Source organism: Podarcis raffonei, chromosome 1 (assembly GCF_027172205.1).
Source record: "Podarcis raffonei isolate rPodRaf1 chromosome 1, rPodRaf1.pri, whole genome shotgun sequence".
Taxonomy (NCBI): domain Eukaryota; kingdom Metazoa; phylum Chordata; class Lepidosauria; order Squamata; family Lacertidae; genus Podarcis; species Podarcis raffonei.
Window position 1 is genome coordinate 115,981,170 of NC_070602.1, and position 27,415 is coordinate 116,008,584.

Consider the following 27,415-nt stretch of genomic DNA (forward strand, 5'->3'; position numbering starts at 1 on the left):
CTGTCAACTTTTCCCTTTTTTTAAGGGAAATTCCCTTATTCTGAATAGGATTCCTGGCAAGAAAAGGGAAAAGTTGACAGCTATGCTATATATTCCTCGCCCCCTCTATTTTATGGTTTAAGTTACCATGGAAGATAATAAGATACACATCCAGCCTGTGAACACAGTCCTGCCATGCTACAGGATAGAATAAATAAATTCAGATATGTATTTATTTGTTCGCACTGCTGTTCGGCCTTTCCTACATCAACATCAAGGCCTTTAAAGAAAATAATTCCCCTTTGTCAAAACTTTATTGCCCATTTTGGAACACAGATGCCCCTGTGGCTGTTGCAAAGAGCCACTGACACATATCCTTGAAAAGTCGTGGCAGAGAAGCAGAGCCGCCTATTTCAAATAGCATCTCCCCCCACCTATACAGTACTCACATCCCTACCAGAAAAAAACTGGCAGAAAAATGGTTTCTGTTTTGTGTGTGCTTTGCTCAAGGAAGCTCTCAGTACAAAAGAAATTTCCACCTTCATCAATGCCCAGAGCATAGCTGTCAACTGTCCCTTATTTGGCGGGAAAGTCCCTTATCCCAGCACCGTGTCCCGCTGCTGTCCCTTATTGATGATGTCCCTTAACTTTCCCAGGTTTCAAAGGAAGCAGCTCCTCTCCCTCCCTCCCTGCCGGCCAGGGAGGAGGGAGGCTCCAACTGTGTTACTTGGCTGCATTGCTCACCCAATAAGGAGTCTAAGAACGACTGGGGGGTAGAGCTTGTATTCCTTGTGCTGATCAAATCGGCCGCGTTGCCTGGGGACTCGCCTTTGCTCAGCACTTCCCAGAGGAGAGGTGACGGTGGTTTTCCTTGCTGCATCCCCTTTGCCGGGTTGCTGCGCTGTGGGAACCACCGCTTGAAGCTTCGTTTGGCTGCAGGCTTGGCTGCTGATCCCTCATTTTTGAGGCTGCTGGTCCCTTATTTTCAAATCTGTAAGTTGACAGCTATGGCCCAGAGGTGTCTAGTGCTTCAGGAAGGATTGCATTCTGTGGTGAGCAGGGACCAGAGGCTCTCCAGTCCTAGGAAGGGTCCAAACTGTAAGCAAGGTAGGAACTGCCTGAGAAATTTATTTGCACAAGTGGGACCTTCGGCAAGGCACTGCAATGTACAGTGTTCCTGTTCAGGGAGCCAGCCAGCCATGCCTCCTTTCGGAGCACTCAGTTACATCCCTCCCTCATCCTATTCCACTCACCCCTGCTCACTCCAACAATCACCATTCCCTGGCCACCGAAAAGTCCTCACTGGGGGGTTTGCTGGATCCTCTCCCTCTTAGAGCACTGGTGGCTGATGCCCATTAGGAGTAGGGTGGAAAGCAGAGAGGCTAACAGCAGGTGGCTGAAAGCTGGAGCCAACTAATTCTGGTTGTCCCCATCCCCTTCCTCCCTGCTGAGTTCTACATATCACAGATTAAGGAGGAATCTGACAGATCGCACAATTTCTGGTGTAAGTGAGAAGACAGGCAGATGGGGGCTGGCTAACAACTGACTAAGGTTGGTGGGAGAGAACCCCATTCACCCTTATTCATCAACCCTCGTAATAATAATAATAATAATAATAATAATAATAATAATAATAATAATAATTTATTTATACCCCGCCCATCTGGCTGGGTTTCCCCAGCCACCCTGGGCGGCTTCCAACAGAACACTAAAATACAATAACCTATTAAACATTAAAAGCTTCCCTAAACAGGGCTGCCTTCAGATGTCTTCTAAAAGTTTGGTAGTTATTTTTCTCTTTGACATCTGATGGGAGGGCGTTCCACAGGGTGGGTGCCACTACCGAGAAGGCCCTCTGCCTGGTTCCCTGTAACTTGGCTTATTGTAGCGAGGGAACCTCCAGAAGGCCCTCGGCGCTGGACCTCACTGCCATAGGGGGTTTCCCCCTCTCTTTAAAAATATCTACTTCTGTAAACCTTGGGATTTCCCCTGAGTCTGATAATGCTTCCCTCTTGTGTTGGATTGTTCATTTTTGCTAAATAAGGATCCACGCTCAGATATGAGTTCATTATTATCATGTGGGACCCCAGTCTGTGGCTGGCTGCCATCCACAGATCCTGACAACATGGAGAGAGTCTCAACTGATGGTCTGTGGTTTATGGGTTGCAATCTTGATCTTTGACAATCAAGGGAGACAAATAATTTCCATCGGCCGGGGACTGTGGATTGCCTTCTTCCAGTGCATGTGTGCAGTTCAGTCCTATGTTATGTTTACTAAGAAGTGAGATTTGCTGAGTTCAGTGGGACTTCTAAGAGAACTTAGGATTTCAGACTTGCTGAGAAAGAAGATCTCAAATCATTTGCATCCTATTCTTAGGCTGTGTGCACACTGCCATTTATTCTACACCCAGTGCACTCACACCACTGTTTTATTTAAAGAAAAATTATATTTATTGATACTTATCCAAAGATAAGTGCCTTTTTATAATATGTACACTAAAATAAAGAAATGCTTCTGAAATCTAACCTAAAAAGGAATGGAGGAGGAGAGAATGGAAAAGGGAAAAGAAAAGAAAAGAAAAGAAAAATGAAATGAAAAGACAATGAAAAAAGTTTTTAAAGACTTCGGGTTCTCTGTCCTGCAACTAAATGTAGTATTCACTCGTTAACAACCAGCTGTTCTATTTTCTATAAGCCAATATTTTTTCCATCTTCAAATCCAGATATTGCCAGTTCATTTTTCTCTTTCACACAAAAAGTCCATAAGAAGTTTCCACTCTGTAATAAATGTCAATAATGATTTTTCTCTAGTTAAACATGTTAATTTCCCTACCACTGGTTTCTCAAGCCTTGGACACACGATGTTAGCTGCAATCCACACCTATCCTGTAGTTTCTTGAGAAATGCTGCATTTTAATGCATTTCCCCGCAAACCAGCTTTGATCCGATTGGAAAACATATGCCCTATAACAACATCCCTGCCTCTTTCCCCCCCCCCCTCCAGTCTGGACAGACAGCATGAGACAAGGAAACACATCCAATCCTACCAATGCGTACAGTGACCTGCAAATGAAAATGACCCCACTGCATTTTAAGCTGGGAATGTGTACATAATATTAAACTCGTTCATGTCGAAATGTTAAAAAAAGAAAAAGTGTTCCTTCCCAAGCAAATGTAATTGGGGTTGAAGCATTTAAACTCTGATCCCATACATGTTTACTTGGAAGTACAGTGGTTCTCAAACTTAATCCGTTCTGGAAGTCTGTTCCAAAACCAAAGCGTTCCAAAACCAAGGCACGCTTTCCCATAGAAAGTAATGCAAAATGTATTAATCCATTCCAGACTTTTAAAAACTACCCCTAAAACAGCATGAATTTTACTATCTAACGCAGGCATAGGCAACCTTCAGCCCTCCAGCTGTTTTGGGACTACAATTCCCATCATCCCTGACCACTGGTCCTGTTTGCTAGGGATCATGGGAGTTGTAGGCCAAAACATCTGGAGGGGCGAAGGTTGCCTATGCCTAATCTAACAAGACTATTGATCCATAAAATGAAAACAATAAACAAGGTACTGCAGTCACACAATCAATCAATGAATCAGTAGCTGAACTGGATTCCACACAGACACAAAAACAAAAAAAGAGCTGCAAAAACAAAAACGCAAAATAAATAGCAAAAACAGACAGACTTCAGCGTAACACTCAAAATGGAAGTGTGGCACTCAAAATGGAGTATGTTTGGCTTCCAAAAAAAGTTCAAAAACCGGAACACTTATTTCCAGGTTAGTAGTGTTTGGGTTCCAAGTTGTTTGAGTACCAAGGCGTTTGAGAACCAAGGTACCACTGTAAGTCCCCCTAATTTCAGTGGGACTTATGCCCACAGTGCAGAAATGTTAACTGGACATTTTCATTTCAACTGAATGCCACCGAACAGAAATTCTATTTTAATTTCTGTCTGGAAGTGAGCCACAGCAAAACAAATTCTGTCTCGGCTTCCTGGCCTTTGCTGCTCAGAAATCGAACACTTGCAAATGTCAATTCCGCCTTAGCATCTTTGGCTTCATCAAGTCACAAACTGCTGGATCCACAGTTTTAAAACATTTCCTGTTGTGCTCACTCTCTCGTTAGGGCTGGATTTTCAAACAGCTCCACTGTTCTGTTCACTTTAAGTGTATATTTGTCCTCTTTGCTGTGGTTTCCTCTCTCCCAGAGGCATTATGAGTCTCATGCTGACTAAGTGGTTCCTGTTTCCACATTTGCAAGAAGGAGTTGCAGGAAGAAGCAAAGGCAAAAAGACAGGGCTTAGGATAACAGCGCTGGATATTTCTTTTCACGGCATCCATCAGCCCAGCTCTCTGCAGTGCTAAAAATCCATCCTGGGCCTGGGCCTCATTAAGAAGAGCAACACCAACACCACATCATTCATGGTGGAATATCACAGCAAAGCAATCTTGCGTAATGATGGATTTCATCACCAGTAGGGTTTGTTTACCTTGCTGGTGGCTTGCAAAAGTTGCATTTTTCAGCAGTTACTCTTTTACCACATCAAAACATGGTCCCAAATTTTACCGGGTGGTCTTTACTTAAATAATCTCCAAAACCATTAAAAAACAAAAGCAGAACTATTCAGTTGCCCCATATTTGGCTCACCTGCCCTTTAAATGTTGAGCAACATAATGCAGGGCTTCCGAGTGTGCAAATATGAATTTGTCGTATCTCAAGTCAAACTACTGGGACGCAGGTGGCGCTGTGGGTTAAACCACGGAGCCTAGGATTTGCCAATCAGAAGGTCGGCGGTTCGAATCCCTGCGGCGGGGTGAGCTCCCATTGCTCAGTTCCTGCTTCCATACTGTGACACCAGATGGCACTGACCAGCCCTGCTGGGCCTGACAGTTCAGCAACATCTGGAGGGCCAAAGGTTCCCCACACCTGGCCTGGAGCATGATTAGAGACCTGGGTCCATAGCTGTCAACTTACAGGTTTGAAAATAAGGGACCAGCAGCCTTGAAAATAAGGGATCAGCAGCCAAAATAAGGGATTTTGCTTAGCTTATGAGTTCCTCCCGAGAGGGAGGGAGAGAGACTCTTGTCCACACCGCTTGTGAGCCCGGCATGAGGCGGTGGCAGCGCCACTGCGGCTGCTGAAGCGCCGCCCTTCTGTGACCCTCCCCATCCCCTCCTCTTCCTCCTCCCTCAGGCCGCCGCCGCTGCCGCCTCCGGCTTCCCCTGGCAGCGTGGCGGGAAGCCTCACAAGAGACGGGCTGCCTGTCTGCCCGCCACCACCCGTCTTTCACAATGCGCCCCTGAGGGGGAAAAGGGAGAGACGGAGACGTGGCAGCTCGTGCCCACTCTCTCACTTGAGGCGGAGGACCCCGAGCCGCTGCTTCCCTCCCGAGCCGGGTGAGCATGAAACCCGGGAAATTTAAGGGACATCATCAATCTGGGACAGCAGCGGGACACGGCACTGGGATAAGGGAGTTTCCCGCCAGATAAGGGACGGTTGACAGCTATGCCTGGGTCCCAGTGCACCCCAACTAAATGTTTGCGCCACAATGTACCCGAAACTTCCCTGCTATGCAATGTCCCGTTTTGTGACATTGAGCCTGAGAAAGTAGTAAGCAAGCCCTATCCTAAGAACTTGTATAATGGCACAAGATGGATTTTTCCCCAAAGCCTAGGAAGGAAGGAAGGAAGGAAGGAAGGAAGGAAGGAAGGAAGGAAGGAAGGAAGGAAAGAGGGAAGATTTAGAGCAAAAACCAAAACAGAACTAAGTTTGAAGAGAAGAGGGGTGGAGGAGAAACACCCGGAAAGTTGTACAGCCTGCCTATTAATGCTATTTTTTATGTGAATCAAGATGGGATGCTTGCGGGCATCATTTGAAGAAGCAATTGACCTTTCCACACCTCTGCACATCCTGCAACTTGAGAAAGCAGAGTTGGCAGCAGCCTCTCTCTCCTACTGTTTAATGGGGCTCTTTTTCTTCTGCCTGCCCCTTTGCCTGTGGCATCTGTGTCCCCAGAGCACCACTGTTTCCCCCCCCTCCCCAGATAGATGTAATCGAGGCCATTAGAGGCAAGGCAAGGACAATAAACTCTTGGGAGGTCAATGGACACTGGTGGGAGCGTTTCAAAGCAAAGCACCTCGTTTGGATATTGTGGGTACGTAGGGACAAAGCACCTTCGCACGAGTCAAACTGCCCTGAAAGAAATACAATGTACTTCTAAGTCAATGGCTTTAAAATCCAGATTCCAGTCTACAAATGGAGGGGCACAAGGTGTATTGCCAGAGGGGGGGGGATACAGCATGTACACTGTGTATCTACTCATAGACTTGATGGATACATGAAACATAGAAATTGAGGCCTTGGCAAATTCAGAGAACCATACGAATCGGAGATGCCAAGGCTGTCATAGTGTTCAAAGGCAGAACTCTCTCCCTAACAATTTCCTATAGGACGGCGTATAATCCAAACCATAGTCATTATTGATATGCCACTTGTTGTATTGGCAGTGGTGCCCCACCTGTGGAACGCCTCCCCATCAGATGTCGAGGAGATAAAGAACTACACAACTTTTAGAAGGCATCTGAAAGCAGCCCTGTTTAGGGAAGTTTTTAATGTTTGATGTGTTTTCTCAAAAATGTTTTTATATGTGTTGGAAGCCACCCAGAGTGGCTGGGGCAACCCAGCTAGATGGGAGGGATATCATCATCATCATCATCATCATCATCATCATCATCATCATCATATTAGCATCCCCAGCCGCTCTGGGCAGCTCCCAACAGAATATTAAAAACATCAAACATTAAAAACTTCCCTAAACAGGGCTGCCTTCAGATGTCTCCTAAAAGTAAGACAGTTGTTTATTTCCTTGACATCTGATGGGAGGGCATTCCACAAGGCGGGTGCCACTACCGAGAAGGCCCTCTGCCTGGTTCCTTGTAACCTCAATTCTCGCAGGGAGGGAACTGCCAGGATTTTATTGTTATTTTTGGTGGGCATTTTTTTAAAAGTTATTTTCCCTCTGCTTGGTTTTGATTGTGCTCTTCTGCTTATTCTTCTGCTTATTGTTTGGCCCTAGCCATATTGGGTCGTGTATTTTTTAAACCGACATTATTTTTGCTTCATGGTTTGATAGTGTTGTTACTGATCTTTGTTTGAGGTATTGTAAGCCGTGGAGCACAGAAGTGCCTAGCGTGCTCTGGTCCATGGGGTCACGAAGAGTCGGACACAACTAAACGACTAAACAACAACAAAGCCGCCTGGAGTGGACATTTTGCCTAGGGTATGAATTTATTTATATTCATATCCTGGGCAACATGTCCACACAAGTACGGGCAAGAATTTTTCCAGATTAGCTAATGTGGACCACAAGGGTGTGATACGTTGGGTGGGGGAGGAACTCTAGCTGAAAGACTTGACCAGAAATAATGAGAACAAACTTTCCCTAGAAATGACCAGCCCCTTTGTCAGATTCAGAGAACAGCTGGTCCGAAACCACTGCCACCCTTTATTTTCCCCCCTGGCAGAGATCCTGAGCGTTTAGCAGCTGCGAGGTGGTTTGGTTGGGGAGAACTCAACACTCCCACAGGTGATACTTCCTAGTATTGCATCATCTCCATGCCAGTTAAATTCCTGCAGGCTATGCAGCTGTTCTAGTCACCAGGTCTCTGCCCAAGGAAAATAACGCAGCACTATTGATAGAAGTTATCTATTTGGATAGATCTGATATAAAGCGACAAACAAATGTGCATTTTGTTAGGATGAAATAGCTGAGAAAGAATTTGAATCCTATCCGGGCCGTCTTTAGCATATGCGCTGCTGGGGTGCAAAAATCCGCCCAGGGCCCCCAAATTTAGTTTAGCTGCCCACAAGTTAACTTTTACTGAGTTTTTTTGGGGAGGGGGGAAGCCAGAGTTGTTGAACTTTGGGGGGGGGCGGTATAGAAATAAAATAAAATGAGAACTTCGGGTATAGGGCAGTATAGAAATAAAATAAATTAATGAAAATATTTGATGCTACAGAGTAACAGAGTGATGGAAGAGGGGGGCAGGGACTTTCGCTCCATTGCTTTTCACTGCCACCAATCGAGAGGGACAGTAGGTATACATTTGGCGCCCCCCAGAATTTGCCGCATTGCACCCCCAGGTAAAGACGGCCCTGAATCCTGTTTTTTTATATATCTTGATTTTATTCTGTGAACCACCCTGAGACCCCCGGGGTATAGGGCGGTATATAAATTCAATAAATAAAATAATGATTTTATGACATTAAATGCATCTGAACGTCTTGGCAGATTTGATCAGAGGGCGTTTGCTGAAGACGTAATTCCATGTTCATCTTGTTTTAACTAGTCTCTTGCCCAGCAGCGCGCAGGCAGCGACAACTATCGCCCGTTTAAATCACATTCGGAAAATAAAAATAATTGGTTGTCACGCCTAACAGCACCGGGCGGGACTTGTTTCCCAACTACCCCTTGATAAATCCTCTTTGCATTCTAGATCAGCAAGACAGCACATTTTGCCGCTGCCTTTTTTTTTGTCCTTCAGGCCTGCCCTGCCCTTTGCACCTCCACTATCCGGACTGAGAGAGATCTGCCTGTCTCGGCGCTGCGTGTAAAGGGCAGGCTAAGGGCAGCAGCTTCGGGCAGGGGGCGCTTCTAGTGGATACTGGGCATGCCTGCAGGTCGCGCGCATGCTCACTGGTGGGGGGGAACCATTGCAGGGAGTTGAACCCATGCGTAAAAGTAAACAATTCATAATGCAATTGAGAAGAGGCGGTGTGCGTGTCTAGGGAGTGCATGGGGTGGTGGTCCTCTAATACAGGACAAGCCCAGAAGGACCCCTTCTTTTTCCCCTCCTCCTGCTTTGCGTACAAAAAAACCCACACGAGATCCTGCTGGAGGGCTCTAAAAATAGCCTTAAGTTCACCCAGCCACCACCCGCGGATGTAAGAATCCGCAGTTTGCACAGGATCTCAGATCTCCGCAAGGGGGGGAGCAGATCCTTTCCCCCCCCTTGCCCCGCCCCCGTTTCTCTTTTCCTGGGTTGACCCCAGATCTGCTCTACCCGGGGAGGAGGAGGAGGACGGATCTCGGAGGGGGGAGCGGCTTCTGGGCGGCGGGGCTGCTCTCTGGATCTGTCTCGCCGCCTTCTTCTTCCTCTTCCTCCTCCTCTTCGCCTCCCCCTCCGCTCGCGCCGCTGCCTTTCCATAAACATCTGGATCAGGGGAGGGGCTTTTTTCCGCCCCCCTCTCTCTCTCTTGGAGGGGCTCTGGGCAATTGGCAACCTCTGAATGGCTCCGGGGGAGAGGAGAGCGCGAGTAGAAGTTTAGGTTGGTATCCTTCACACTTTTCTTTAAAAAAAAAACAATTAACAATAGCGGTGATGATTATGATTGTTTTTTGGAGGGGTGTTGACTTGTGTGGATGTGAGCATCGGTCAGTTACTTTTGCTGGGGAGGCGGCTCCTCCCATCTCCCCACCCCAAGAACAAAAACTAAACCAGCAGAAGGGAGAGGTGCCTCCAGTCTGGGGTTCTCCCTCTGCCACCCCCCTCCCCAAATTTCTGCTGCAGATCCCGGGCCGACCTCCCGGTCCTCGCCCCTGTTGCTCCAGGCGAGCCGGGGTTGCTGCAGAGCTCATCTGGCCAAGGAGCCGCCGCTTAGCAGAGCAGGGTTTGTGGTTTGTTTGCTTTTTGGCAAGCGGGGTGTAAAAGAGGGGCGAAAGTCTCCGGCGGGGCGACCCACAGGCCGCCGCTCGCTCCGCAGCCCCTGCCTAAGTTAGAAACGTCCCCCGGGCGCCGGGAGCGGAGGAGGGGCGTCGGTAAGCAGATGTGGCTCATAAAGTAGACCCAGTTCCAGAACCCGCGTTAACCCTTGCCTCTTTTTTTTTTTAAAAAAAGAAATGGAATCAAATCCCTTCTAGCCATAGAATGGGAAGGGACCCACGAGGTTCATCTAGTCCAACCCTCTGCAGTGCTGGAATCTTAGTTTCCCAACGTGGGATTCGAACCCACGACTGTGAACGATCCAGAGCCTCATGCTGATGTTCCATTGATGTCTCTGCTTTGTGTGTCTGCTTGAGAGTCCCTGTTTTCACCTAAGGCAGCTGTGGGTGTCTGGACAGGGATGAAACTAGGCTTTATTTCCCCTGGGGCAAAGACCCAGTTTAGCGCGCGCACACACACACATGCACATTTGCCTATGTTGCGCGCCTCAGTTGCACCCCTCTGGAGACTTCACTTGGGGCAAAAAAAAAAACCCACCTGGCTAGCCCCTCCACCCCGGCTCTGTTTTGGGAAAGGGTTTTGATAGTGTGTTAACTGCAGCTGATTTCTGCATTCACATTTGATAAGTGTCATATCAAGTGATGTTTTAATGTGTGTGAGAGAGAGGGTGTGTGAGAGAGAATGCCCCTCCCCCAGCTAGCACTTCCAGGGATGGCTGTGGGCAGGATTCCTGCCTTTCAGGGGGCTGGATTAGATGACCCTTGGGATCCCTTGCTAGTCTACAGTTCTATGATTCTAAGCAGGCGTGAATCAAATCAGACTTCCATATCTCCTCAGCTGTGCCTTAGAGTGAGCTGCAAACCACTTGGAAATGGCTTCTGCAAGCAACTTTGCCAGCTTGCTATAAAAGAGCATCACTGTCTCGGTTTCAACTTCCTCATGCTTGATTTGATTGGATTTTCTCTGTTTGGTACAAGTCATTTGAATCTCTTGAATTTTGGTGGGGGGGGTTGGTGTGTGTTTTTTTTAAAGAAAGACGGAAGAGAAGAGGCGCTTATAAAATTCCCACAGTGCTCTGCTCAAGTATGTGATGCTGGCTATTACCTCCTTCCTGTGCCTATCATGAGCTAATGTTAGCAACTGCTTCGGAGCCAAATGGCTATTGAACGGCTTTCAATTTCCTTTATGTATAAAGTTCAACATTTCCCTCCTCTTCCCTGGCATGCGTACAAATACTCTGTTTTCTGTATTTTGTGTGATTTATGTGACAAGATCCCCAGTTGCTTTTGCTGTTCCCACTCCACCCGCTTTTGAAAACGGATCGGGAAGTATTCTCAAATGAAATGGGTCGCAAGCCTTCAGCTGACTGTTGCGGTTCCTGCATCCTTACAAATGCTCAAGAGATGAGCAGGGTCCTGCTTCTGGAATAGTGTGCAAAGGGTTACCGTTAGCTCTCAAGACAAGGAGCATTATGTCTAAAACGATGTAGCACAGGAACGCTGAAGAATTGTGTTCTCTGTACGGTGGAAACGGAGTCAGATTGAAATGACAAGAGTTTGAGAAGAATAAATCGGGCGAAAGGGAGAGGGAAATACGATGTAATTAATCGAGAAGAGATCCTCGGTTATTCGCAAGTCGTGTTGCAACTTCCCCTTGCTCTGTTTCCCAGTTGCCGTCTGGATTCCACCCTCTTCCTTTTTGCGGCTGCTGGTTTTAGTGACTGTTTGGAGTGGTGGTTGCGTGGTGATTTGGGCCTCACTCAGCAGAATGAGCAGGAATCTCCTCAGACGCAGCAACAGGGCCTGAATTGGCCATATTCTGAAGTAACCTGCATTCCCCCACCCCTTTGGATGGCAAACCGTAAGACTGTTCAGACTGTGAATTTACTTCACTTCAGTGCTAAGTGTGTACAGCTATGGTTGGCCATAACCTGGGGAGGGGCAGCTAACATGGCGCCCTCAAGACGATGTTGTCCTCCAACTCCCATCAGCCCCAGCCAGCATGGCTGAAGGTTAAGGATGATGGGATTTGTAGTCCAACATCTGGTCTAACTCTCCCCTTGGAAGAGAGGTGGTGTGAATAAATATTGAAAGGACAGAGTAGAGGTATAGGGACTGAGGGCAGGCCTGGCCCGGCCCAGCCATTAACCGTGGTGAGGCAGTCGCCTCAGGCAGCAGGCTGAGTACTGCTGGGAGGGGGAACAGATCCAGGCCCTCAAGAAACTAGCTGCCTCCTGCTCCTCCCTGGCCTCTTTTCTCCCTCACTGCCTTGGATATTTCCCAGGCCTTCTCCAGTCACCTCAAGCAGCTGAGGGGAAAGCAGTGAGGGGCACCATTTTTTGTTTTGCCTCAAGCGGTGAAATGTCTTGGGCCGGAGCTGAATGAGGGGGACCCAGGGATGAGGATTAAAAAAAAAAAGTCAGGACCCTAAGTTACATCTTTATTGAGTTGCTGAGGGGTAAATTACTTGATTTTTCATTATTTGCAAACTCTCATGTTTATGGGAGCGTATTGTTTGTTACCCGTTCCTTTTCTCTCAAGGAGGGGTTGCTTTTCAGCTGCAGGGAAATGGCACAGAATTCTCTTTTGTTACTCTTCCTAAACAGGTCTGAGGAACCTGTATCTCTGGCTGAACTTACAATTCCCATCATCCCTGAGCATTGGCCACGTTGGATGGGACTGCTGAGAATTCTGCTTTGAGAATATATGTTGAAAACATTTAAGAACCCATTTTATTATACTAAAAAAGTTCAGTTAAAAACAAACAAGCCCATATCTAATAATGATGCAATAGTAGTGAGTTTCCTGTATCAGCAGCAGCGTGGACAAGATGACCTCTGACGTCATTTTAACTCTTGAGTTCAAAGTTGTACAGTTTGTTTGCCACTCTGAGCAACTTATCCTAAGATTAAAAATATCCGATGGCAGAAACTGCAAGTACTGTTCCTTGTTGCTTGTCAACTTACATGCTTTTTGGCAGTTACCTTCATGCAAAATGTGAATTGTACAGTCAAAAGAGTTGCAGCAGATAATATGAAGCATGGCAGGATCTTAGTTAAAGGCTTTATTGTTTCTTTGAGGCACATTTTACAGCGTGCATATCTATCGGTGCCTCTTCCGAAGGTTAAATAAGAAGCCTGAATTGCATTGGAAGCAAATGTAGGCATTTACACTGTGCAGGTGTGTGATGTACATTCCCTGCATACATTCACTTATTTAGGGTTGCCATGTTTCAAAAACTGAAAATCTGGACACAAGAGATGTCGAACTTTCTTTTGGCAAAACAAAGTTTTGAGCTATTTTTAAGGAACATCACCCAAAACGACACCGACGACATGTGTTGCCATACGGCCGGATTTTCCTGTATGTTTTTAGCAATTTCCACCCAGACACTGTTTCCGGCAGCCGAATCCTGGCTATATCCGGGAAATTCTGGATGTATGGCAACCCTAACTTATTTTACAAATCCATATGTTGCTCTTTCCACCCCATTCCCCTGCCAGTCTTATGTTGGTTCTTCTGTTGTAGCAGCTGTGAGGAATGCTATTGCTGGGGAATTGTAAGGAACAGCAGTCATTTTGCTAGTCATTTCTTATTGTTCGATTGAATCTCATTGGTTTTGAGATGGTGATAAAACTTCTCTGGAATCAATTATCATTTCCCTTCCCCCAGGCATTTCCCAAAAGGAACCCATGATTAAAGAACATGAAAGTATTGGGGGAGAGGAGCCATTTGTTAGCAGTACCCAATTTTACTCATACTTGGAGTAAGCCTCTTGAAATCAATGGGCTTACTCCGAGTATGACTAAATCTGGATAATCAGCCTATGTTTGCAAAGTGAAAACTGCAAATATATATATCAGGCACAGCATACACACAAAAACAACAACAACAGTGTTTGTGACAAGGTGCTCCAGGGCAAGGTGGAGTGATTTCACTTTTCATTATCTTCATATTCTCTTTTCTAGTTTCTTGATAATGCTTATCTGGGTTTCGTTTTCATTTTCAAGGAAGTAGGAAGTAAATTGGGTATTTCCAATTAAGAGCATAATGACAGCACTGACTAGCCCTTTAGGGCACAATAAAATTCTTCTGCCTAATTGTTTATAACTGTGAGATGACTACATCTTGCTCATGATTTAAATTTGTCGTGTGACACAGTGAGATGCTAGATGTCTGATCAACCCAAAGTTCTATTGACACTGATGGCAGAGTGTGTCACCTCTCCAGCTGAAACTAATGGGACTTATCCATGCATGCAAAAATAAGCATTTTAAATGGAAATATTTACTTTCTCAGGCTTTAATATTTCCTCTCTCTTTAATTTCGCCTTTCGTAAATTTTCTCCATGAATGTTGGAATGGTTCTTGCTGGAGTGCTGAGTAAAATATGAAGAATTAAATTGCTAAAGGTTTTTATGTAACACATAACTGTCACACAGAAATGGCGCAATAAGATTTTGTGGTTCTTCTTTTCTTTTCTCGCAAGGACAGAAGAGTCTTGCAATGTTGCACTGAACTGTTTTCCTGTAGGTTGCTTGGGGGCTTAAATAAATGTCTTAATTGGGGGCTTAAATAAATGTTGCGGTTGTTTGTTGTTTTTATTTAGGGAATGTATGTGCTGCCATTATCAATCGGGTACAATGGTAGAGTGATGATTTGTGCCCTCTATGGTGTCCCACAGACTATGAACGTTCAAAGACAATAGTTAAAGCATTAAAGTCTGGGTAGAACTCCTAATAGAACTTGGGAGGATAGATGGAATTCAGTCATGTATACAAATTCCCATTAACTTCCCTTCTACCAGCCTTAAGCATTGCATTAGCAAATAGGTTAATCCCACTTTATGCTAAACAGGAGACCCTCTTACCTAGGACTTGAAACCAAATCTGATTCCAGGCAACCTGTGGATTGAAGCATTCATCCCGATTTGTTCATACAAAATTTGGAGCATTGGCTATTTACTGAGCTATTTGTTTGCCGGGAAGTTAGATATGTTGGCGTAGGTTTGCTGAGGGTACCACACTGGGTACCTTGATCTACATGAATAATGATCATGGCAGGTTCCAGTGGTTCCTTCAAAGGTTATCCTACATGCAAAGCTTATCCTACTCTTCCCAGTGCAATTCCCCATCATTTTCCTTACTGCGAAAAATGGTGAGGGACAGTGGGTTTGTTGCACAAGAGCTCCAAAGCAGCTTTAAGTGTGCAACCTGAATTTGGCAGTATGTGACTGAATCCCACCCAAAAGTAGTGACTGTCTGAAGGGAGGCAAGCTAGTTCTTGAAGCTACTTCTTCTCTGTTCCTTCATAGGGAATCCTGGTTCGCATTAGATATGTTGGCATTAACGCAGATAACTGATGTACCGTATTTTTTGCTCTATAAGACGCCCCAGACGACAAGACACTCCTAGTTTTTGGAGGAGGAAAACAAGAAAAAATAAATTCTGAATCTCAGAAGCCAGAACACAAAGAGGGATTGCTGCGCAGTGAAAGCAGCAATCCCTCTTGATCTTCTGGTTTCTGGGATAGCTGCGCAGCCTGCAATCGCTCCATAAGACGCACACACATTTCCCCTTACTTTTTAGGAGGGAAAAAGTGAGTCTTATAGAGCAAAAAATGTGGTAATTCTCCACCATGGTTCAGGTCGATGGCGAGCATGCAACCTGCTTCTGGTCCCTTTATCACCACTTAGAAGATGGTTAGCATGACATCTGCCCAGGCCCTTGGAGTTATTGGCATGGAATGCTACTAAAGAAGGACAGCAGGCTGTGTTTCTGATGCTGGCGCTCATGAAGCCGGCCTCTTATGTATGGCTGCAACATTGGTATGCATTATGCTGGATGTGGCACAAGGGGTTTACCGACTGTGCGGCAAGGAATCAACAAGATATTGTTTGGTTTCTGAATGGAACTGGGAGAATAGTGCTAACAGCTTTATGTCAGGATGCTTCTTCCAGGAAATTAAACAATGAAATAAGTGTTTGGATCACAGCGGCCTTGTGCTATGGGTTGGATAATTAAATAATGGAAACCTCTGTAAAAGTTTTAGAACTTTAGCCGCTGCAGAGATGCATTAAAAGCAAACAGGATTGCAAACAGGAAGCTGCCTTAGTAAGGAACTTTTGATGCTTATAAGGAAGCTAATGAGCTATAGTTCCCTTAGAGGAAACCACACAGAAGTTTTTCAGAAATTGCCTCTCATGGGCTTCATGGGACCTCTCTGGATTCCTGCTCTGCCTTGCAGTGGAGTGAAGCAATCTCCTTTGATGTCACCATAAGGGGGCATTGATGAAGGAAGGAGCTGGTGTCTGGTAAGACGTTTTTAAAGTGTGTTGGCTCTTGCTTGGGCGGTGGTGTGTGGGGTGTGGGTGTTAAGAATCATGATGACTCTGCTTCGGGTATGGTCACCCTTCTGGGGGCGTCTATGGAAAATGCTTTAATTGAAGTGAGGGGGAAAATGGCTTCACCTATGTTGGGTAAGAAGTGGAGACTAAGGGTGACATCCAGTGTTGTGCAAGCAGATCTTCCTTCCCTCCTCCTCCTCCCCACCTGCAGTCCCCTGTGCCTCCCCAAATATGCTCTGAGTGTATCCCAGATTTGGGAGGGGGCTGCAGGAAGAGCAGGAGAGCATTTCACTGGAGATGCACATCACTGGATTTCACCTTTGAAGAAACCTCTAGAACTGGCCTTTGGAGAACATCATGGTGTCTACGCTGATATAGAGATGGACATTGTAATCAGGTTGTATCTCTTACACTGGATAAAACTGCCCATTTTAATGTGTGTGTTTTGTATTTGGCAGTTTCTGTAGCAAGTATTTCCTAATTCTAGAAGGTGCATTTGATTTCAGTATAAGGGATCTCCATCTTCTACCTGAGATCTTTCTGTTGCCTCACTGCATAAGGATAGGACCGGTCCTGGGGTTCAAATTCCAGATTCAGGGTTGTATTCAGCTAAGAAAGTCCTACTCAGAGTATACCCACTGAAATTAATGAACCTAAGTTAGTTATGTGTGTTAACTTCAGTAGCTCTACTTTGAGTAGGACTAGCATGGTCCATACCATTCCAGGAAATGTTGTGAATATCTTCCATGTAGGAAAAGCGGTGCTAGGATAGCAGAAAACTGACCTTGTGGTGCAGTTTAGTGTTGCCCTTTTTTAAATATAGTTGCTTTTTTTTGGATTCTGAAATGCAGTTTCAATTTTTTAAAAAGGATTTATTAGACAGCTAACTTGGCACTCAGTTAGGTAAAATCATCTGCTAATTTCTAGCAGCTGTAGAATCTACTTGTATTTCATAAGAAGGACCCAAGGTTCTCAAACCTGACATCATTTTATCCTTATCCTACTACGATGAAGGTTACTTTTATTTTTATACAAGCTGATATGAAGAGTTAAAATCAGAAAGCAGACGGAAGTTGTTGTAATTTATTTTGTATATTTTTTACCCTGCCCCTTCAGCCAAGTTTCCAGGGTGGCTTACAAAAATATAATGCAGTTAAGACAGGTTAAAACACACACACACACACACACACACACACACACACAACCCTATGGACACTATTAAGATAATGAGGCCTAAGAGAACAGCATAAAACAGTTGCTGTGAGCAGGAAACAGCACAATCCTTTAAATCCTAGAGATCGGATGGAACAATGAAAGCCACAACTGCTGCAAGCATCAGAAAACACATTGTAGTGATAGACTGTAGGGAGGGTTGTATGCGCGAATGATGCTCACTGACAGCTGTGTGCATTGCATAAGGCCCAATTGTCTGGTTAACTTGGCATGGAAGATGAGCCTGGATATCATGCCAGACTACATGTGTATTGCAAAAAAGGGGGGGAAGAGCAGCTTACCCCAAATATTCCCCTTGAAGTCACACCAATGATATGGAATTGCACAAGGGCACTAATCCAGTCTACATCTTGGAGATAAAAATATGCAATACACACTTTGAAAGCTGTTGGTCGCATTTGCTCATGTTTCCTGGTTTTAAAACACCCATGAGGTTGATCGAGAGATTCCCCAGTTGTTATTGACCTAGTATTGCCTGCAGCAAGGGTAGCCATCATAGTGTTCCCCATGGTTTTTGGGACTTCAACTCCCATAATTCTCCTACTAGGAGTATTGTGCTTTTCCAGTATCCCAAAGCCCAGTTCAGATGTAACAGTAAACCATGATTTTGTGTTGCATGCAGGAGTCTAAGGGTCTTCTTCCTCTCATTGGCTCTAAATCCTTCCCTTCTGTAGGTTTCTGTTGCATCTGAACTGGCAACCACGGTTTGCATTTGCCCTCAAAATGGTAAAACCTTATCAACAGGCCATGGTTATAGTGACTGCGTTCTCACACACCAGTCAGCCAGATTTTCTGTCTCATTGCGGTTGACAAGAAGGAGCAGCAGCATATCTGTGCTTACTTTCCAATTGCTCCCTCCTTGTTGTAAGCAGCATAAACAAACCAGGCAGGCTGAAGGGAGAAACTTGGCTTTGTGTTCTGTCCAAACCAGGGATCATGGCTTGTTGGCTTCCAGCGCCAGCAATTCAGGCAACTTAACAAGCCATGATTGTTGTTGACCAGCAATCATGGCTTGTTAGGGAGCAACAGATCCCTGATTTGGACGTAGTGCAAAGCCAAGTCTTCCATTTTGCACCACGGGAAGAGCAAAGTAGGAACCATCAGGCAGAGGGCACCAGTGCTCTGATACACAAGAAACTCTGACTTGCCTTATGCTTTAAAGAGGGAGGGCATGTGTGGTTCTGAGGCTCCTGTAACACCAAACTGTGGCTTGACATTACTTCTGAATTCACCCTTTATCAGTCTATCAAGGGTCCATGCGAATTTGCTTTTAAAAAAATAGATCTAAATGTTTCCAGATAATGCCCACATATCGTAGCTAGCTTTGATGTTAAAATAACCCAATTTACTATGCCACGTAAATGCCACGCAATTACAATCATTCCTCACTTGCAAGCATTTTCTGCTTGCCTGACAGAATGATCTCCCCTCTCCTCCCACTGTGTGCTGTTTTTGGGGATCTCCTGTCATTCACACCCCTAGCTGATTTTGGGGGAAGTGCAGTTCCAAAGTAAAATTTACTCATAAAATGAGAGCACTGTTTTCTAAATTTAGTTCTGGTTGTTTTAAAAATGGCTCAGACTTGCTCTCAACTTTCTTTCTGATTTGCTTCAGTTTTAAAACCTCAGAGTTGCCGTTCTGTTCTCAATCAGGGTATAAACGGGAGGGGGGGTAACAGTTTAAACAACTCATGTCAGTTAAACATAAAGGAGAATGAAAACAGCTGGTTACAAAACGTGGCTTGCCGATAGTTTTATGCAAAGTTGATTTGTCTGTGGAAATCCCCTCTGCTCCTCAATTGCACCATACTTAGTCACTGTGGGAGGAAAAGCATAGCTGTCCCCACAAATTAGCGAACCAGGAGACCTAAGAAAATCTGAGCAACCTTCTGTTTTTCCTCCTTGTAGCTTTTGAAGAAGCTGGCTAGTGCTTCAGCCATACTTTTTCTTTTTTAGCTTCCATCATCTCTAAATTCAGCTGATCTTTCCTTTTAACTCTCATGAGGAAAGAAAACTGCAAACTCTGAGCTGCAGTTATGTGGCTTCTAAAATGGGAAGTTCTCACTAACCCGACAAGTTCCTCTCCTGTGATTAAAATTTAGGCATATGCTTTGAGTTTTTGAGGTTCTTGTTTTTGTCTTTTGCTGCTCCTGTGGTTCCAGACATGTTGATTTTTATTTGAAATGTTCTTTGGTCAGTGTACAACATGATTTATTAGCTGGGCAATGGCCTGGTTGTCTTGGACTAGGGTCTGAACTTGCTTTCCACGGACAAACACCCTCCTTTCTTAACAAAGGCAGACTCCTAGGTTTAGGATTCTGTTCACTGGAGATAGCATGTGCTATTGTGCAGATTAGGGGTACAGTCAAACTTCAGTTCTCAAATGGCTCCGTTTTTGAACTTTTTGGCTACTGAACGCCGAAAACCCGGAAGTAACTGCTCCGGTTTTTGAGCAGTCAAACGTGTTACGTGGCTCCCGTTTTGAGTTTCCCTATTTTATTGAGGCTTCAGTTTTCGGTCTTCAAATATTTTGGAAGTTGAACAGTCTTCCAGAATGGTTTGCGTTCGACAACCGAGGTTTGACTGTACCATAAGAGGGGTGCAAAGGCAGTAAGAGTCCCTCAACAATTGCCTTCCTCCTGTGTACAATGCTGGCAGCGTCAAGCCTCACTTATTATTGGGCAGAGTCACATGAGCACTTGTGCAACAACAGCTGGTCTCTAAATAGAATCAGTGCAGATTCCCAGAACCTTTTTGTGTCAGTCTGTTAAAAGCATCTCTATGACCTGACACCAAGTGAAGAGGAGGGTTTGCTTTTCTTAGAAGCGTATAGTTTGCATTTATGGTCTTGCCTCTGTTCTTGAAAGGTCAGGGCTAACAGCAAGTTTATTATCCACAATCAATGGGATTTTGGAAGGATCTAAGATACTCTTGCATACATGTGCCATTAAAGCAAGCCCATGCTTATTGAATTAAAAAGACCTTGCATTTCCTCTGGGAGGTGGATCAGCCTCTACTTTTGGCACACCTTCAAAGGCAGAGAATTCCAGAGCCAGAAAGCAGTTATCGAGACAGCGTGTTTGCTAAACTCGTTGCTAATTGCCAATCTCCCTGCATTAAATACAGCAAGGCTTTAATCGTGAGTTTCGCATTAGGCTCCTGCCTAACTTGTGAGGCAAGGTCCGTTCCCACGTCTGGAAGAGTTGCAGAGCAACCTAGTTCTATCGGTAATAGCATAGAAACAGAAAACCATCTTAAAATGCCTGCTACAGTTCACAGAGTTATCACTGTTGGGGGGGGAGGGGTGATGGTGTTTTAGATATGTGCTCTGAAGCCTTCTGAGAAGACAGTGTGAGAAATATGAGCATTACACTTTATTAATTTGCGTGTCTGAGTGGTACTGCAGGCTTATTCCAAACGCTCTGGAAAACAGGTCTTGAGGCAGCTTAGAATAATAATTCATGCACAAGAATTTCCACTGCCCAAACATAACCAGATGGTTCAGTGTCCTGTGTTAACTCCGCTGCTTATTTTCAAATCCAAATACTTGGATATTTACTGGCTGGGGAGCAGAGAGCTACAATATTCCACACAATGTCCTGCCGCAGATTTCAAATGTCCTAATGCTACTTCATTTGATATAATAGGAGGCAGCCATCTGGCAGCCTTTCCTGTAATCTTGGCCCAGTTTCAGGAACTCATTCCTCTGTGCTGATTGAAATTCCAGCCATCCTAACTGTCAATGTGCATGTGCTGGGGGACTTCTTAAGATATCTAGCGATCATGTTTTATATAACGTGGTTAAAGTATCCAAAACACTTCGCCTCTGCTTCCAGTTCCGCTCTGCCTTAACGGGACAGGAAGAAACACCACGGAAATAATAATTGCCACACACACACATGAAGAACAAGCATATAGTTTGAATTGCAGTTTTACAAATCATTTAATGTGTCAACACGAATATCTTGCCAGACCCAACCATCGCCAACTCTTTGTGGGTACTGCCACACAAGCCAGTTAAGGGAGGCTTTAACGGGGGGCACGACCCTGAGTGGACTTTGGTAATCTTTCGTAATAAGCCACCCTGTGCGAGGTCAAAATTTGGCATGCCCAAATGGATCTTCTCAATTATGGATTGTCTCAATTTTGCACCCCCTCGGCTCAGTGCGCCACCCTAAATCTGGTGCTGGCAGTACCTTCCTGTTTTGCCTCAGGTGGCAAAATGGGGCGGGCTGCCCCTTCTTAAGGTCCATAATTATATAGCTTGATGTAACTTTATGTACTAGCACCTGAATTTGTTCGCTTCCCTCTTCTATTCCCATTACTTTTTTCTCTTTCTTATTCCAAAGCAAGATACTTTTGCGGTACAATTGACATGCTATGTTGCATCGCAAAATGTGGCATTTGGTTCGCCACTGCTCTCCCCAATGACTCCTGCTGCTGCTGCTTCTATTTCCTTTTGTTAATTATCAGCACCTTAGGTTGCTGCAAATTAGCGAACAGTAGGTGTTAGTTATTGGGGTGAACTAGAGCATGTGAGATATAGGACAAAGTCTCCCGTTGGTATGAGTATTTAATGCATACCTAAAGCAACTGCTTCACAAAGTTTCAAATAAGCACATGTCACTGGTGACCAGAAAGTTAGATTTCTGTACACACACAGAGAGAGAAGTTTTCCAGGTTTCAACAAAGTTTCCTTTGGAAGCCTTCAGACTATAGAGCAAGATGTGCCAAGCTTGCTTTGTACCAATGTAAAATTCTCCTATTTCAGCTTTAAGCTTTTCATGCCCTTTTAGGAGTTATGATGTTCTTAATTCACCTCCTGTGAATTCAGTGCTTTTATTTATTTATTTAGGAAAAAAAGTGCCGGTACCCACCATGAAGTTGTTACACTTTTAACATTACAGTGGTACCTTGGGTTACAGATGCTTCAGGTTACAGATGCCTCAGGTTACAGACTCCGCTAACCCAGAAATAGTACCTCGGGTTAAGAACTTTGCTTCAGCAGCAGGAGGCCCCATTAGTTAAAGTGGTACCTCAGGTTAAGAACAGTTTCCGGTTAAGAACGGACCTCCGGAATGAATTAAGTTCTTAACCCGAGGTACCACTGTATTATTTTTTAAGGTGCTGGTACTGCACCTTAATCCCCCCCCCCAAAAAAGCACTACCTTTTCCTTCGCTGCTGTAGCTCACACCTTCTTAATGTATTCTACTGGTTTCATATTCCGTTAAGGAGAGATGTAAACTCTCTTCACCATTGCCAAAATGTGGGTGATGCACAGCATCAAGTAGCAAATAAGCACTAGGGAATCTGTATTAGGGCTGGGTGGGTGAGATTGGAGTTCCCAGACTCATTTCAAGGAACCAGGTGGCAGATTTGAACCATCCCAATAAGGGACCCCTGACCATAAGGTCCAGTCGTGACCGACTCTGGTTGTGGCGCTCATCTCGCTTTATTGGCTGAGGGAGCCGGTGTACAGCTTCCGGGTCATGTGGCCAGCATGACTAAGCCGCTTCTGGCGAACCAGAGCAGCGCACGGAAACACCGTTTACCTTCCCACCAGAGCACCCATCTACTTGCACTTTGACGTGCTTTTGAACTGCTAGGTTGGCAGGAGCAGGAACCGAGCAACGGGAGCTCACCCCGTCACAGGGATTCGAACTGCCGACCTTCTGATTGGCAAGCCCTAGGCTCACCCCAGCAGTATGAGGACCAAATTTAGCACCGAAGTGAAAACTAATCTGAGCCTCCGGAAGTGGGAGGCGGCTGCCTCAGTCTACCTCATGGGCGATCCGGCCCTGACCTTAGGTCAGGAATGGGCAACCTGTGGCCCTCCAGAGGTTGTTGCCTTCAACTCCCCTCAGCTTCGGATGGCATGCTGTCTGAAGCTGATGGGAGCTGGAATCCAACAAGCTCCACAGGAGTCATAGATTAGCCTTCCCTGCCTTGGGATGCCTAGCTGTACCTGAGCACACCTTTTTCAGGTGGAGGAGCTGCCGAAATGGGTAACTGCTCTGAGCTGACTCTGTGGAGTAGGGTTTCCTGGCTTCCCTCTCCCTCAGATGCAGCAAGGGGAGAATGACTGTTGAGGGAAACAGTTCTGGGATGGGAGGAATGGAAGGCAGTTGGCGCCAGCCACCTCTATGCTCTTCGTAGGGACAGGGAGCCCCCACTGCTGCTGCCACCTCCCAAAGCAATTTTGGATGTCAGTCAGAAAGTTGAGGGTGGAGAACAGCACAGGTGACTCACCCTTTTAGTTTAAGATCCGAAGACAGAACCTATTCATCTCCTGTTCCTTTCACAGAGCAATTCCTGGAGTGGTTTAACAGGGAAGTTTGGGAATTGTAGCTCTGTGCTGGGAATAGGGGTCTCAACAGCACCCGCAGCCAGTAATTATTGGGGTGGAAGCCATGGCTGTTTAAAGTGGCGTCATAGCGCTTTCAATGTGTGGTGTGAATGTGACTGAAGAGAGGCCTGCTACTGTCAGCAAATGGTGCTAGCGTTTTTCCTCTCAAGTCTTTGACAATTAAGATTGGTTTTAAAGACAATGGGGACAGTGTCTCATGAGCAAACATCAAGTCACTTCCTGAACTCTTCAACTTCCCTTCAAGTTCTTTCGTACTCAGGGGGTCTACCACATTATATATATATATATATATATATATATATATATATATATATATTCCTGCTGACTGAGGGATCGCTTCAGCTGTGTGTGCAAATAAAATAAAATGAAATGAAAGCTTCCAATATAAATAACCAGCACTTGCCTTTTCAGCTTTTGGGTGCAACTTTCCAGTGAGGTTTAAACTGCATGCGCAAATGGGATCTTTGGGAAGAAGTAGTCACCTGACACAGTTTATGCATGGTTTGCATGGCTAAAACCTCAGATTTGATTTGTTCACCAGCACTTCTGGCTGAAATGATATTTTTCTGTAGTTCAGGGTGTGTATGTGGAATACTGGACGCGGTGGACCATAGGTCTGGTTCAATATAAGGCAGCCCCTGATATAAAGCTTAAGCCAGGGCTGGCAGTATATCTAGTAGTCCTCATTATTGTACCTAAGGACAATAGACTCAACATTTTAATGGCCAAGGTTCAGAGATGATGGAAGTTGTAGGCTAGCAACATCTGCAGGGCTAGCAACATCTGCAGGGCCACAGTTTCCCCAGACCTGGTTTAATTAAAAGAGGAAGCCTCCTTTTAACACAGTTTGCCACAAAATGGGTGCTGGGTGAAGTGGGACCCCTGGCAAAGCAACCCAGTTCGAATCAAGGTTCTCTAAATGTGGACAGACCTTATCTTTCTTTCTTCTTTCTTTTTAATTGGGGGTAGTTGTATCTGACTGTGCCCAAACTGGTGAGTGGTGTTTGTGTGCAGGAGTGAGTGGCAGATCTTTAAGAATAAATATTAAAATCTTCCTCCTCTTCTTCTTCTTCTTTTACATTTATACCCTACTGTTCCTCTGAGGAGCTTAAGGTGGTGTGCATAGTTCCTTCCTGCTCCTTTTCAAGCTCATAACAGCTCTGTGGGGTCTGCTCTGTGTCTAAGACAACGTTTCTCAAACTTGGGTCTCCAACTGTTGTTGGACTACAACTCCCATCATCCCTAGCTAACAGGACCAGTGGTTAGTGATGTCGGGAATTGTAGTCCAAAAAACAGCTGGAGTCCCAAGTTTGGGAAACACTGTCTTAAGACAGAGCAGACCCCACTTTTTTTATAACTAGGAAGCCAGAGTTGGTGTGTTTGTGTGCTGGCCAGGCACTTGGGCCAGAACGAACAGATCAGCCTTTGCCAACTTGCTGTGCTGCAGCTGTCTTTGGACTCTGACTCCCATCTAGGTGAGGCTGATGGGAGTTGTAGTGCAAAGCAGCTGCAGCACACCAGGTCAGTGAAGGCTGGGGTGGACAAACCACCTTTTCTCTCTTTTCAGCCTGGTAGGATGGCAGTACTGCCATGCATATAAATGCAATATTTCAGTACAGGAGCCTGAGACAGTGGCTGCTCAGTACTTGCAGAATGAATAAAACTGCTTAGTCCTGGATGCAGTTTTGCATGTGAATAGAGATGAGGTTGTAAATGCAAATCTAGCAGTGCCACCTTCCTCCTTTGGCCCATCTTTAAATGGCTATAGGGCCTCTCCGCATTACAAATTCTGTGTAAATGCTAGCTCCCATGCTACTTCCTGTGGTTTTTACTTGCAGTTTGCATCACTGTCTGCTAACTTTCTTTTTACCAACTCTGCTACATCTCTAGTGGTAATCTTCCATGGGATTTTGGAACTTTTCCTCTATCCTGTTCTAGGTAGGGGGTGCGGGGTCTTCCAAGCTCAAGTTTGCCAAGATGGCATTAACGGAGTTGTATCTGCATGAATTAGTCAAAGGAAAACCTTAGTTGTGTTTGTATAAAAGAGACTCTTATTGCCTCCGTTCCAAAATTAAGAACGGAAGAAAAACCCCGTTGAATCAGGCCAGTGACCCATCAAGTCCATTATCCTTTTCTCACATTGGTCAACCAGATGCCTATGGAAAACCTAAAAACAGAACCTGAGCAAAAAAGCACTCTCCCCCTTTGTAAAGGTAAAGGCACCCTTGACCGTTAGGTCCAGTCACGGACGACTCTGGGGTTGCGGCACTCATCTCGCTCTATAGGCCGAGAGAGCCGGCTTACAGCTTCCGGGTCATGTGGCCAGCATGACTAAGCTGCTTCTGGTGAACCAGAGCAGCGCGCGGAAATGCCGTTTACCTTCCCGCCAGTGTGGTACCTATTTATCTACTTGCACTTTGACGTGCTTTTGAACTGCTAGGTGGGCAGGAACTGGGACTGAATAACGGGAGCTCACCCCGTCACTGGGATTCGAACCTCCGACCTCCTGATCGGCAAGCCCTAGGCTCTGTGGTTTAGACCACAGCGCCACCTGTGTCCCACAGCACCACACTGGTAAATTGGACTTCACCCCTACCTAAAGCTCTTTCTCCATTTTTAAATAGTCGAGGCTGGGTTGGACTTTTGTGCTCAATAACTGTTTTGAAACCTTTGCTGATTCTTCCTATTGCATGAGTTTCTTTCAAAACTTCCTGTGGCTCACACCACAGTCCGTGTTCCCTGACTGCAATACAGTGGCTCGGTAGCTACATTCCTACCTATAAGCAATTTTTAACTGTCTAGTGCAATTGTTTCTCAAACTTGGGCCTGCAGATGTTTTTGGACTACAATTCCCATCATCCCTGGCCATTGGTTTTGCTGACTAGGGATGATGGGAGTTGTAGTCCCAAAGCAGCTGGAGACCCAAGTTTGAGAAACACTGATCTAGGAAGAGAGAGAGAGAGGGGGGGGGGAGAGAAATACTCTGCTGCAGAAAAGCTTCCACGACAGGATGGAGTTAATGGGAGGAATGAAATGTTTGTGTGTGTGTGTGTGTGCTCGTTCACATTTGTGTGGTCCTGTCCCCTCTGCCAGCAGCAGGCCACAGACAGAGCATGGTTTAAATGAGTCAGCAGTGTGGCACCACAAAAGATTTCAATGCATGCACACTGTGCAAGCTTTAACATGGCCTTGAAGGCCATTCCTGTAACACTCCTAATTGTCTCCTTGCGTTTGCCCTTTTAAGTTTTAGAGCTCTCTGAGCGGAACAAACAAAAGATAGCGGAATTATGCAAACAAATGGGATGCATAATAACGTGAGGTATAAATATTCTCCGAGTCGAAACGAAGTAGATGGAGTAAGGGTTTTTTTAGCAAGAGGCAGTGTGGGGAAGTGTGGTGTCATGTGGCTATGTGACAGGAAACTCAGCTGAAAGCTGAGGTGAGCTTCAGACGTGACAGCTCTCCTACTGTTGAAGACAGCGCAGGTCTGTGTTTTTCTTTTTGCAGCAAGTTTTTTATTCTTTTCGAATATGAGTGTTGTGTGTGTGTTTAAGCTTGTCGTGGTTGGGGTAGGACGATTGTAGCATGAGACTTTCGCTAGGACAGTGCTGAGCTTCTGACTTACAAGGTCGCCCAAAAGATGCATATAACAGGGAAGAATTAATATTCAGGTTGGTGGTTCAGTTTGTATGTGTGTGTGTGCTGCTGAACTTACCTGTCTGTGAGAAGATGAGGATTTTATTTTCAGTAATGAAAGCATGTTTTA

At 45.4% G+C, this 27,415-nt stretch overlaps 1 protein-coding gene across 2 annotated transcripts in view; it reads left to right on the forward strand.

The window, feature by feature from the left end:
* Positions 1–8,948: 8,948 nt before the first annotated feature.
* The window catches only part of WIPF1 (WAS/WASL interacting protein family member 1), a 59,153-nt gene continuing 40,686 nt past the window's right edge, over positions 8,949–27,415 (forward strand). The window contains exon 1 of one of the 2 annotated variants that reach the window (XM_053359087.1): positions 8,949–9,310. The gene's annotated coding sequence lies outside the window, so the exon portion shown is untranslated. Of the gene's footprint in view, positions 9,311–27,055; positions 27,135–27,415 lie in introns of those variants that run through there. The other variant, XM_053359094.1, reaches the window with a different exon arrangement.